This window comes from Oreochromis aureus, linkage group 8 (genome assembly GCF_013358895.1).
Source record: "Oreochromis aureus strain Israel breed Guangdong linkage group 8, ZZ_aureus, whole genome shotgun sequence".
NCBI lineage: Eukaryota > Metazoa > Chordata > Actinopteri > Cichliformes > Cichlidae > Oreochromis > Oreochromis aureus.
Window position 1 is genome coordinate 16,695,167 of NC_052949.1, and position 12,847 is coordinate 16,708,013.

At 39.5% G+C, this 12,847-nt stretch overlaps 1 long non-coding RNA gene across 1 annotated transcript; it reads left to right on the forward strand.

Annotated features, from left to right (window-relative positions):
• Positions 1 to 2,622: 2,622 nt before the first annotated feature.
• On the forward strand, positions 2,623 to 3,761 carry LOC120441384. Its single transcript, XR_005614037.1, has 2 exons — positions 2,623 to 3,046; positions 3,457 to 3,761. It is a non-coding gene; the product is annotated as an uncharacterized LOC120441384 (long non-coding RNA).
• Positions 3,762 to 12,847: the final 9,086 nt, after the last annotated feature.

Here is a 12,847-nt window from a genome sequence, read left to right on the forward strand (position 1 = left end):
TGTGTGTGCATATCTATCTATGTGTGTGTCAGGTCACCCCTTGCACCACTTTCAGCTTTTACCAACTATGCCAGCAGTCCCAAACCTTTCTTGCGCCACGGACCGGTTTATGTCCGACAATATTTTCACGGACCGACCTTTAAGGTGTCGCGGATAAATACAACAAAATAAAACCAGTACCGGTACCAAAAAAAGAGAGAAGATTTATTCATAACACTGTGACACATTAAGGAGTGGTAGAGCAATGGGATTTCTTTGTCTCACAGTTTTTGTTTTTCTTGTACATGTACATAGTTCCCACACTGCCATGGACTGCCCTATCTTTTTACAGAGCTATTACGTGGGCAAACCAGTAAAACAAACCAGTAAATAATCATAGTGTTATCTTTATTACATACGTCAATAAAGATTTTAATAATGATTTTAATAGTGACAAACTCTTTGTTCACAACTCCTTATATGGTCTAACTTGTCTAAAATGTTTGGTGCCCAGCTGTACTTCCTTTGGGACATCAAGATCAAATAAATTACAGTCCATGATTTATTTCAATTAAGATGTTTCATGTAGGCCAAAAACATAAATGCATAAACGCATAAATTAGGCCTGGGTATCGTCACTGATTTCTATGATTGATTTGATTCTGATTCACAAAGGCCGGATTCGATTGAAATTTTGCCTCAGACAGCCAAAAATATTATAATTCTGATTATTTATCAGTACCAACACTTGTGAGACTTCATCAGAGGTGTCAAAGTAACTGAGGATAAAACACAGAAAAACACGAAGGAGATTTTCCTAGCCTGGCTTTTAATAGCAGATAACCCCCTTAAAAATATTCTGCAGTAGATCATAAACTGAAGAAAACCATGAATCAACATATGAACATTACCTGATGCTATTGAAGTGAAGCAGAGCAAAGTTACAGAGGCTTTATTAGAGATGCAGCTAAGAGTCTTGCAATTTGGTATAATTTTAAAAAGTTTAAATTTCTTCAGTATTGAACAACATATATATTATAAGCAAGCAAATAATGCAAAAAAACATTTTTAGATGGGAAACTGTTCTTGAAGTACACTGAGAGAGAGAGAGAGAGCTTTGCAAGTGTGATTTTATCGTGGTGGAAGCAAAACAGCAAAGAGAGAAGTTTGGATCTTCTTTTGCTTGTGGTTCAGTGAATTTTGGTTGGAGGATGACAAAACCTGCTGCATCAGAATCTGTGATATATCGGCTTTCAGCCCCGACGGTGTGTCCTGTAGGATACATGCTGTTGAGTGAGAAAGCCAACATCTCACTGATTCTGATGCGTCGGGTCGGCACTTTGTGTTTACGTCTTTGTGTGTAATCTGTTTATCTGCTCTCATTTGCTGTGTTAGCTGTTTGATGGTTGTTGAAATGAAATCTTTAACCTGAGATTCTGGCATTTCTGGCAAAATACATTTCTATTTTAAAAAATCGATACAGGATTTAATGAATCGATATCACATTATTCAAGCTAACATCAATTTTAATTGGAAAATCAATCATTGATCAATCAATCATTGTTAATTGCCCCTTGGGGATAAATAAAGTCTTTCTGATTCTGATTGAAACGGGTGGCACCATAATTGCTATGGTGCCACCTTCCATGTAAGAATTAAACTTGGCTATGTAATTGAGTTCCTAAAATTAAATACTTAAGATTTGATTAACAGATTTTGCTTTGTCACTACAAGGACACCTTTGTTTACCAAATATACATAGTTAATATGACTGAAAGCTAAAAATATGTTTCTGTATTTAAAGGTGAATTAAAAGCCCTTCCCAAGGTGTCATATGAAATTTCTCTCATAATTTAAGTCAAGTCAAATTTAAGATAATTTAGAGTTCTATTTAAAACAATAGCTGCTCACCAAAGTGCTGTACATCTAAAATTATCAAATGACATGAAAAAATAAGACAAGAATGCAGAATTTAAGAAAGGAAATATAAAATGAGAAAGCCTGAGTAAAAAATAAAACAAATAAAAGTAGTCAGAACTCATTCTGATTTATAGTTAAATAAAAGTGGGTGTTTCAAATGGGTTTTGAAGATGTCTAATGTTTGTTCCACAGTTATGAGGGCGTTAACCTATGTAATACCTTAAAAACAAATAATAAAACCTCAAAATCAGTTTGAAAACTGATTGCCAGCCAATGTAACAATGCAAGTATTGGTGATATGTTGTCTCGCTTGTGTGTACCAGTTAGTAACCATGCTGCAGCATTTTGGACCAGCTGCAGTTGGCAAACCAATCACAGACTGACACCTGAATAAAGTGTAGCCCAGATGAAAAAAAAACCACATTTACACCAATGATAGAGAAGAGAGAGTATCCGGTTCTTTTATTCTTTTACTGGTCAGAGAAAACATGACTCAGTTGGTCAAAGTATTATAATTATTTTATTCAATTATTACTTTCCGGAAAGAGATGTGCCTGAGGCTAATCCTCTGCAGATCTGAAGCATTACAAGCCGAATGCGTATGATATAGTTCTGTTATACGTCACACACAGTTTCGATAAAAACAACTGCAGTGCACTCTGCCCAGCTTCACTTCCTGTTTACTTTTGTGGACATATTTCCTATGACCTTTGAATGCACCTCTCAGTTCACCCCACGTGAGGGCACCTAGCTCAGCGACCAATCAGAGCCTACGCAGGCCGCATTGACCCTGTCAGCCAGGAAGTGAGGTGAAGGTGCGTGGTTCTCCCGGGTTTTCTCATCTCAGCAACAGGTGTGGAGGCATGTGAGAAACGCAGGGACGAAAGACAGGAAAAACTCAGAATTGAGAGGAAGGAAAGCCAGCATACTTACCTGCTGGAGGTCCAGAGTCGAGTGGCTGGATGAAGGAGAGAAGCAACGTCGGTTAGACGAGTGTTATTCTGAAGAAAAAAACTTGTAGAGACTTACCGTCATGATCATGCTAATGCTAGCTCGGTGTTTCACAGGCTAGCCACTCACCTTTCATCCGGAGAGCTGCTGCAATTCCGACACTAGTGTGTGTTCGGCTTTGTGAAACAGAGCAACGGTGAGCAATATGTTCCTTAGCTGCTCTGAAGCTATTTTTTTTGTCAGTTCACTGTGAGTTTAAAGTAACCTAGAGGGTAATTGCTTATTTGCACATAGTTCTGAAATTGTTATGGTATATTGTATTTTGAATGTCAATGATTACTTACCATAAGTATTGCTTAATTAATGTTTACATGAGTAGAGAAATATGTGAGCAACTTAGATGTTTAGTTCTCATATTTGATATACTTGAAAATTGAATGTTGTACAACTAAAAAGGAAACCGAAACTGTGAGATTTGATAACATTTAAGATGTTGATGCAATGAATACGAGATTGATGCAATATTTTCATTTTACATTTTAACCTTAAACAATGCATCTGAAAGAAAGACTGATTAGAATGTACATTTTATGACCTGGGTTATAGGTCAGGTTTTTGGAGAGGACAGGAAAGTACGAGGACCAGGACGAAATTCCGGTCGCGATAGATGGCGAGCCAACCACTTTGAGGATGATCCACCCCAAAGAGGATACACACGTTCCAATTACACTCACAAGGACCTTTGAAGTTGGCTGTTGTCAACATAACTTGAATTCTTAAAGGGCCCCAACGAGTACTTTTATTTTAAGTGTGCACACTATTTATTTTATTTTATACTTTTTTTTCCTGTATAAATTGGACACGAATTTTTTACACTTTGTAACAATACAAGACTGGCTACTCAAAAGTTACACAGTCTCCAAGTCATTATTGCTGCTTAATACTTTGGCTCCTCACGAATTCGGTGCCTTCTGATTCTGGTCAGGGTCTTATTACGAGCCCAAGTAGTAATTGTGCTGTAATTCACCTTTACATCTCTAAAGTTGGTTACAAAAGACTGTTACAATAGTCAACTCAAGATGAAATGAAGGTAAAGCAGGGCGATATGACCAAAAATATTTATCACGATATACATTTGAAAATTTGCGATAACGATATAACTGACGATATAATTGACACTAGACAAAATATTTTACAACTCCACAACTTTATTAGTGCAAAAAACCCCATCAATGTATTTTCACTTAAACAAGCAGCTGTTTTTTATGTGCATTAAAGTTATATAAAAATTAACAGTGCAAATGCAAATCCTTGCTGACAGTTTAACCAAAAGGCATTTCCAGTGGAAATTGGCCGACATATCCTCAGCACAACCATGTATAATATCCACAAAACTTAAAAAGAGGTTATACACACACAATACGGTAATATTATGTTGAAGCACAGTACGTATCACTCCGCGAGGCGCCTGCATACGATAGCCGTAATGCTCCGACAATCCATCAAGCGGTGCGGGTTCGTAGCTTAGCAAAGTCGTACTGAAACATTTGACAGATTTTCGAGCGCCGTGTACCACATAAAATCGTTTCGAGGTCAGTAAACACAACCAGAATTCATACATAAGGCACACGCGATTATAAGGGACACTGTCAATTTTCAGAAAAATCAAAGGATTGATTTTAAGTGTGCCGTATTTTCCAAAAAACACGGTAATAACGACGGCCCGCTAGCATGCGCTACCAAAAATAGTGCTTTGTTGTGTATCTGACGGACGAAAGCTAAACCAGTTCCACACCACCGAAGTTGCAGCATTTTTACAAACCAATTCTGGTTCATCCGTTTCATTTAACGATCCACTTTCGCTCTTCTCATTCTGCGTCGCCACCATGTGCGTATGTAAACATAGGCACTGCGCATGCGCGTTTTACCCATATTCTATCGCGATATTTCATTTTCCTATCGTTACCGAAAATTACACCGGTATTACCGTGAACGGTATGATATGGCCCAGCCCTAAATGAAGGCATGGATAGCTCTCTCAAAGTCACTGACACAGGAGTGGCTTCACTTTTGCGAGTAGCCCGAGATGAAAGAAACTAGCTTTGATGACAGCATTGATTTGCTTTTAAAAGTTAGAGTACTATCAGAAAACCCCTAACAAGTCCCTCAAAAGGTTTTTTAATAGGTTTGTAAAGGGCCAAATACAATGACCTCTGTTTTCCGTTCATTTAAATTAAGAAAATTTAAGGCCATTCATGTCTTAAGATCCTCTAAACAGTCCAATAAAGCCTTCAGAGGACTCATAGATTTACTTTTCAGTGGCAAGTAAATGTCTGAGTCATCTGCATAACAATGAAATGAGATGCCATGTGTTCTTTAAAAGTTTAGCCCAACAGAAGCATATAAATTGAAAAATGGACTGGGCCAAGAATGAAACCTTGGCAGACCCCACAGGAAAGTGAGGTTTCTGTCCCAGTCTGACAGAAAAACTTCTGTTGGTATGATTTAAACCATTCCAATGCAGTCCCTTTCATTCTGACACAGTGCTCCAGTTGAGAAATAAGGATAATGAGTACTGTGGTCTAATAGTATTAAAATGGCAGAATCTACCAAATTGGTAAAAGTTAAAAGGTCATTTAAAACATTTAAAAGAGCAGTTTCAGCCCTGTGGTATACTTTAAAACCAGACTGAAATATGTTAGTAATGCCATTTTGATCTAAAAAGGTCTGAAACTGAAGAAGTTCAACTTTCTCTAGGACTTTAGGAAGAATGGGCAATTTAGAAATTGGTCTGAAGTTGGCTAAAACGGTTGACTGCAGGTTTAGTTTTTTAAGGATAGGCATGTTTAAAGTGAGCAGGGACACACCCAGCCTGAAGACTGCTATTGATAACATACAGCACACCCAGAATACATTGTGTGGGTTTTAAGTGGGTGGCTAATTCATTCAGCATTTATACACTGCATTTCCACAGAATGCATTGTTTAAAAGGATAATCTAAGTAAAGACAGCCACTAATTAAATTAAGAAAATGTATGAAAGAAGCTGTAACAAAACACATGCCATGGTGTCATTAAGTGTAAACAGAGAAGAAAAACCTGTGGGGTTGTCACTGGGTTTCCCGTCAACACCTTTTGCTAGTGGAAAAAAATTTTTTTTTAGTGTTACCAGAAAATTAAATGAAATCAAAAGGTCAACATAAAGCCATTCAAAATTTCCATAATAAACAGCAAAGATTAAAACACGGTCACATCAAATGTTGTCTGTACCAGGGACATGAAGTCATTGACCTATAAAGATCAAAAACTTTCTTCCTGGCTGACTCGCTTTTGGTTATTTTTGAGGAAGTCATGTATATTAATGGGAATGATGGTTTTTTGTGTAGGATATGAAATATCGTCGAACCATGTGTGAAAAAAATAAATAAATGAAATGAAATGTATGTGCGCATTGTCTGGTATGATGAAGATTAATTTCGGCTGCGACATTTGGGTGGTAGGGTCAGAATTTGACCTAAACAATATAAGAACATGGATCCCTCCTCCCTTGTATCAGTGGTTCGGCTCCTGCTGATGGTTTATGAGTTCATTTGGGCACACAGTTTGGGCTCCTTAGTACCAACTGAACATCATTTAAACATGACAGCCTACCTGAATATTTTTGCTGTTCATGCCCATGCCTTTATAACCACAGTGTTCCCATTTTTTGATAACTTCTTCCACCAGGATAATGTATCATATTACAAAGCTCAGATCATCTCAAACTGGTTTCTTAAACATGTTCACAAATGGCCTCCACAGTCATGAGATCTCAATTAAACAGAGCGCCTTTGGGATGTGCCACTACCATGTTGTCATGTCAATATGGACGAAAATCTCTGGGTAATATTTCCAGCACCTTGTTGAATCTATCGTATTAAGAATTAAGGCAGTTCTAACGGCAAAAAGAGGGCCCACCCCGGTACTAGCAACATGTAACTCTGAAGTTCTCTTTCATCTCTTTGAAGTAACAAAAATGGGAAACCCTCTGCAAGCTGAATATTATACATACTTTACTGAGGAGAGTGAACATTATGTTGACATAAAGTCATTCAAAATTTCCATTATATTAGATCTTCTGTCAAAACTGAGTCTTTGTAATAAAAACACACAGACAGGTTATATGTTGTATTTGTATATGAAGTCATTTTCAAAAGAAATAACAATACCTTTCAGTTCTGAAGTTTTATGCATCATAACAAAAGAGTTATGATGCATAAGGGACTATGGGGTGTCTGGCCCATTGCTACAGGCCATTTGATCCTTATACAACCATTGCAAGAGCTTCGTGGCTGGCCTTTTTCTCTTAGAGATAGGGTGAGAAGTTCAGCCATCCGGGAGGGACTCAGACTAGAGCCGCTGCTCCTCCACATCGAAAGGAGCCAGTTGAGGTAGTTCCGGCATCTGATAAGGATGCCTCCTGGGCACCTCCTGGGTGAGGTGTTCCGGGCATGTCCCACCAGGAGGAGGCCCCGGGGCAGACCCAGGACACGCTGGAGAGAACGCCTTGGTGTTCCCCCGGATAAGCTGGAGAAGGTGGCTGGGGAGCAATGTTCCCTCTAAGCTGCGCACGTGCGCAATTGCACACTGCTGGCACCTTCTCTGCGCACAGAAAATCTGCGTTGCACACAAAAAAAAAATCTAACCTGAATTGAAATTAAAACTTCAACAATTCTGTTTTGCAGTGTTAGTCAGGAAGTGACTGGCTGCTCCTGTATGGGATTAGAACGATGCCACCTTATCCCATAGTCCAGCCAATAATGCGATTTACATTCGTATATACGCAGCTAATCAACGTGGTTGACAGGCTATGACAGCGTCCTTATGTGCCAACACCGGTGTTTTAGCTGGCAAAGCGGCGTGGCTGATGTGGAGTGAAGCCACGTTAATGACAACGTGTACAACCATTGGAGATGTGAGCAGGACAGACGGAACAATTGACGGAAAAAGTGTGGACTTTATACCAGTTTTTAAATTGTGTTGATAGGCCACGTAAAACCAGAGTTGTGATAAAAAAAAATGCAATGTTTGGTTTTCTTCCTGAATACTGTCGTTGTTTATATTTACTGCGGGAAGAAACTGTAAAAACGGCGTTTTATAAGGAAAACGCTCGAAAGCACTCTCCACCTGTGAGCAAAAACAAAACCAAAAAACCCCCCACCCTTTCCTATTGGTCGAAAAAAGTACCATGTCGACCAATCAAAAAATGATATGGCAACGTGGCATCTAGTTGTTAAGAAACGGGGGGAAGTTTTAGGAGTGACGGCGGTGTTTTGAGATGTGAGAGATTTGTTGGTGTGTCAGAACAATGAGGCGACTGCTGAATGTTACAGGTGTTACAGGAGTGATACATCTCCTGTTGTCAGGCCTGCAGGTATCAGGCTGTTGTTCTCCTTTATCTCATAGTGGACAGAAATTATTTTTTGGAGTGGCACAAATAATTTGTGTGGCATCAGATTTGATGCAGAACAGCTGATTGTTCTGTAAATAGTTTGAAATGTTTGTTTAAAAAACCGCTTTGGCTGCATTTTAAAAAAAATAAATAGCTGCAAAAAACTTTGTTGTTTGCCAAACTGAGTTACTATTTTGAAGAAGTAACTATATAATTAATTGCTCAACATTGGTCATTATATACTGTATTTTGCAGACAGAGAGTTACAGGACTCTCTCCCAGACCACAGACTCATACTCATAATAGAAGTCAGAGCTTTAAAAGTTGTGTTTTCAAAATTGGAGTTCAAGTTATTTTTACTTCCAACAGTGTTAACATACTGCACACGTCAATGACTAGATTTTTTTACATTTTCATTGTAAGTGGGCTAAAGCAGTTAATTAAAAGTAGTCTAACATAAATGTAAATGCTGTAATTTGATTATTTTAATAAACCATGTAACTTGGATGGATTAGATGCTGGCGTGACCACAGTGCACACGTCTGATGTCGCTCACAGTGGTCCAAGGGATCGCTCAGGGAGTTTGTGTGTTCGCTCAGACACATTAAAAATTAGAGGGAACATTGCTGGGGAGAGGGAGGTCTGGGCTTCTCTGTTTAGGCTGCTGCCCCCACGACCCGACCCCGGATAAGCAGAAGAAGATGGGTGGATGGATAACAAAATAATAATAATCATAAAAATTCTGGTGCTTAACATGTCTTAGCACTAAGCACACAACAATGCCAAATGAACAACAACAAGTGGCATACTACACTGTCTCATTATTAAACAAGAATGAAGGCAACATATAATCAGCGGTGTGGGTGGAAAAATAAAGGGCACAGTTAATGCTTCCACAGGAATTAAGAGGGTGGATGTGACTAAGTGTGTGAAAACACCATTTGCCTAGAGGGTTTAGTCTTTTTCTTTTCGGTTAACATTCTTGTTTGTTTTGATTTAGCCATACCTTATCTTTATTCTGTAGTCTGCAAACATTTGCTATCCTGCCTCTGTTTATGTTTTGCACTTTTACAGATGACTTAATATAACATGTTTGTTTAAATAAACTCTGACAAGTTTTGTTAAGTCAAGATTTTATTTGTTTTTTAGAAGTGTTTTCTTCGGAACCTGTTTTGCAGGAGCAAAAGGAGGAAGTGCTGCCTTGATTTATTGTAGATGACACAGGAAGGGACCAGGTGAAGAGGAGGAGGAAATCTGTTGTAATTTAATAAAAGTCAAATATAGGGTTTTGTTTGCTTTATTTTTGTATGCATTATTGTAAAATGCAATGGCTACACTTTAAAAGTGTATATTTGTTGCTGGTATAAAGCAGTATCAATAAGTGGATGATTTTATTATTTTGTTTTACCCACTGTATGGAATATTCCATTGGAGACTATTTTGTTGGGATAGCTTGAGAGTATTTAAACAGAAGAACTCCGTTGTTCAGGGGTAGAGGACCAGGTCAGTGTAGCTGAGTGCACTTGACATTCATTTTGGTTGGTTTAAGTTTAGTTGTGTTTATTTGCGCCAAGTTAACTTTTGAGAACTTTTTTTGGCCAATGCCATGATGCCGCCCCCACCCCGATACCGCCCTGGGCAACACACAGCAATTCAGATTTGAATCCCACTATTAGTGATCCATCCATGTCTAGCACAGCGTTTTTTTTTTTCTTATTTACTGCTAAAAGATGACAGACAGTTGAATGTTTTTCTTTCTATTATTACTTAGGGGTGGGACTTGTTTGAACAAAAATTAATAATTAATTAGGGGCTTTGTAATTAATGAATGCAGATTAATTGCATTTAATAGCACAATTACCCAAAGCGCAAATGGTTTTTTTTGTTGTTGTTTTTTTAATTTAAGAACTCAGGTTCTTTTAATTTCTGGGGGGAAAAGCATTTAAAGTGCATTTAAATTCAAAACACATCCCTGTCCAAAATTGGGCAGACTTGAAAATAAATCGCTATTTTAAATACTTAATGTACATTTTCAAATTGGTATTGTCTTTAAATAATAATACAGTGGTCCCTCACTATAATGCAGTTCACCTTTCGCGGTCTCGCTGTTTCGCAGATTTTTTTTTTTTTTTGTGTGTGCCATTTTGCATGTTTTTTGGGGGGGTTCTTTCTTTTTTCTTTTTTTTTTTTTTACAGTGCATTTTGTTCTGCATCCTGATTGGCTGTAGACCATTGTCAATCAATCTCGTGCCGTGTCTTCTGTACAGTATAGAATGCTTTTAGCTCGTTAAATTTACCTAAATCTTCGGTCGCTAGCAGTGTGACTCTGAAGTGTTGTACTGTATGTTTGTAAGTTTTCCTGTTCACATTTTCCGATCTCTCTTTTTGGTTGCTGTGTGACCTGCAAGTGAGAACAGTCCCTCACAAGGGACAGAAGTGGCAGGACTAATCAAATACTTGCGGGCCAGGACAGACAGCTGTGAGTGGGTCCCTGCTCGACTGGACCACCACTCCAGTCTTTTTCGCTGATGGTGGATTCTGCTCTGTACAAACTCAGCGCCCTGTTACACAGGGCTTCCTCATCTGAATCAGAGTCTGAGGACAATGTTGAGAGGAGGAGGCTCTTTGTCTTTGCTGGCTCCTTTGTGGTGGCATCTTTACACTTCCTACAGCCTCAAGGCTGGCCCAAATCTCTTCTCACGCTCCCCTTGCAAGACACTTTTAATCCTTAAAGCGTGGATTAAGAAAAGTAACTATCTTGAGCCTCTGATGGTTGAGTGTAGCTACAAGTTGGGATAGGTCCTTTGTGAAGGCAGTCTTAAATTTCACCATGTACTTTGAGAGTCATCATCGGAGACCTCAATGGTGTGATGCAGAAGGCAGAAAAGAGGTAAAACCACTGAACATGAGACATATGTCTCACCTCCAAGAATAATAACTGTCTCCACAATAACTGTCAACTATAGAGCTTTTTGAAGAAACAGTAACTAAGTTAAAAAAATATGTCTATGAAGGTTCTCAGTCATCCAGGTCATTGTAGTCTAAGGAGCTTGGAAAGAAAAGTGTCTGAGCTTCTTTAAGTTGCTTGAAGACGTTTGAGCTCTCATCCGAGAAGCTTCTTCAGTTCTAAGGTCAAATGGTGGAGAGTCCCAGATTTAAGCCCTATGGGAGTGTCTCCCCAAGAGAGACGATGGACCCCCCCTCTACCGAGGTGTGAAAACGGGTGTAGGTCACAATCAGCCAAGGAACCGGCTGTGACACCTAGCTCCACCCTATCATGTGATTTCCTGAGGTCAAAAGGCCCAGGGTGTGAGTGGGCGTTAAGGCCTCTGGGAAGGGATCTCAAAATTGGATTATAGATGGGAGACAGTTGGTGTAGTAAACCACCGCCTCTGTTCAAAGATGGTCATTGACAGTGGACATAGATGGCTTCTTTCACTCCTCTTTCAAACCATCTGTCTTCTCTGTCCAAAATGTTAACACTGGCATCCTCGAAAGAGTGACCTTTGTCCTTTAGATGCAGATGAACAGCTGAGTCTTGTCCCGTCGAGATGGCTCTTCCATGTTGTGCCATGCGTTTGTGAAGTAGCTGTTTGGTCTCTCCAATGTAGAGGTCTGAGCATTCCTCACTACACTGTACAGCATATACTACGTTGTTAAGTTTGTGTTTACGAGTTCTGTCTTTGGGATGAACCAGTATTTGTCTGAGTGTGTGGCCGGGTCTGAAGTACACTGGGATGTCATGCTTGGAGAAGACTCTCCTGAGTTTTTCTGATAAACCTGCTACACAGGGGATAACAATGTTGTTGCGTTTGTCTTTCTTATCCTCCCTAGTTGTTGTCTGATCTTCTTTTCGGTGCCTCTTTGCTGACTCGATGAAGGCCCAATTAGGATAACCACATGTTTTAAGAGCCTCCTTTACATGTGTGTGTTCCTTCTTTTTCCCTTCAGGCTTAGAGGGAACATTTTCTGCCCGGTGTTGTAGAGTCCTGATTACTCCAAGTTTAGGTTCCAGAGGGTGGTGGGAGTCAAAGAAGAGGTACTGGTCCGTGTGTGTGGGCTTCCGGTAAACTTCAATGTTGAGGTTTCCATTCCCTAGCATGCGCACGGCACAGTCCAGGAAAGGCAAACACTTATCTTTTGTGTCTTCCCTGGTGAACTTCATATTTTTATCCACAGCGCTGATATGATCAGTGAAGGGTTCTACTTCTTGGGTTTTGATTTTGACCCAGGTGTCGTCCACATATCTGTACCAGTGGCTAAGTACTCTCCCTTTAACATCTAGGCCTTTTTAATGAATCTTGGCCCACTCTGCATCGGAGAGGGAGTAGTAGGTGTATTTCCCTTGGGTGGGGGTATCCCAGAGGAGGGTCATCACACAGCGGGTGGACAGCAGATCCAGCAAGGCCACCACATGATGGTATTTCGTGAAGCCAAAAATATGGCAGCTTAAACGCCACAGCAAAACTTAAAACGTACAGCTCTGCTATCACTTCCAACATAAATGAAGAAAGAAAACTAAACAGCACAGGCATTTGTAGAGATACTGAAGTTGGGCTAGTTGGTA